The 1,015-nt window shown below is 33.8% G+C and overlaps 1 long non-coding RNA gene across 1 annotated transcript; it reads right to left on the bottom strand.

Moving 5' to 3' along the window:
* Window positions 1-275: 275 nt before the first annotated feature.
* Window positions 276-1,015, bottom strand: LOC104774420. The gene is made up of 2 exons (XR_765338.1): window positions 980-1,015; window positions 276-792 (listed from the first exon to the last, which is right to left on the bottom strand). It is a non-coding gene; the product is annotated as an uncharacterized LOC104774420 (long non-coding RNA).

Below are 1,015 nucleotides of genomic sequence, written 5' to 3'. Positions count from 1 at the left end.
TTTTTTTTTTTTTTTTTGCTCTCACGGCGGCACAATTTTATGATTAGGGTTTTTTACTAGGGTTTTAGCCGCGTTTTCTTTTATATAGCCTATTCTTTTTTTCTTTCTTTTTTTCAGCTCATTTTAATGACTAAACAGTAAAAAACTAATTACTGTTTTCTTCGATTTCACACTGTATTACTTAAAAATTTAATACGAAAATATATATGTTAATTTATTAAAAAAAAGGGAGGGAATCAAATTTAACGATGAGCTCATATAGAATGAAGAACAAAAATAAAAATTAGACTTATGATGTCATTCTTGTGACAAAAGAGTAAATTTTCTGTTACAGACAGACATGTTGTTGTTGTTAGTCTTGTGGGTACTAAAAACACTAAACTATACATTAACCTGTGTCGGGTGACTACAAAACAAAACCGACTTCTTTTGTTTAGAGTGAATTACTTCTATTTTTCTTCTTCTTCTTTTAACACTCTCTTCGCTAGTATAATTTTATATAAAAAGATAAATAACTGCCGCATCCTAGCGTGTTCACAAGATACAGAAACAGCGAGGCCTAAAAGAAGCATACCAGCGTTGTTGTCTTCTCATCAGATCAGCTTTCTTAACGTTTTTGTCAATTTATCTCCCAATCGCTTTATCTTCGAAAGCATATGTGCATTCCTAGCAAAATAAGACTCCGCGTTTGAGAGCATTGCATCCATGTCGTGTTTAAACGATTCAATACTTCTGTAGTACTGATTCTCTAGTCTCTTGTGAATCAGCTCAGGGTATAAAGGAACCGGGAACCTGCGATTTAAGTGCAGGAAGCAGATTTTATACACAAAACACATGAATCCCACCGCCACGAAAGCGTTTGAGATCATATAACAGACACAACACATGATGGATTTTCATTTTCTTAACTTTATGAGACTAGGGAGGTTTTGAAAGAATCAATTGCAGAGAGCCAAATGTTGTTGCATAAGTATCGTACCTATTGCAGAAATCCATCTTTTGAGCAGCTTCGTTT

This window comes from Camelina sativa, unplaced genomic scaffold (assembly GCF_000633955.1).
Source record: "Camelina sativa cultivar DH55 unplaced genomic scaffold, Cs unpScaffold02796, whole genome shotgun sequence".
Taxonomy (NCBI): domain Eukaryota; kingdom Viridiplantae; phylum Streptophyta; class Magnoliopsida; order Brassicales; family Brassicaceae; genus Camelina; species Camelina sativa.
This window is presented reverse-complemented; position numbering and strand designations above follow the sequence as displayed.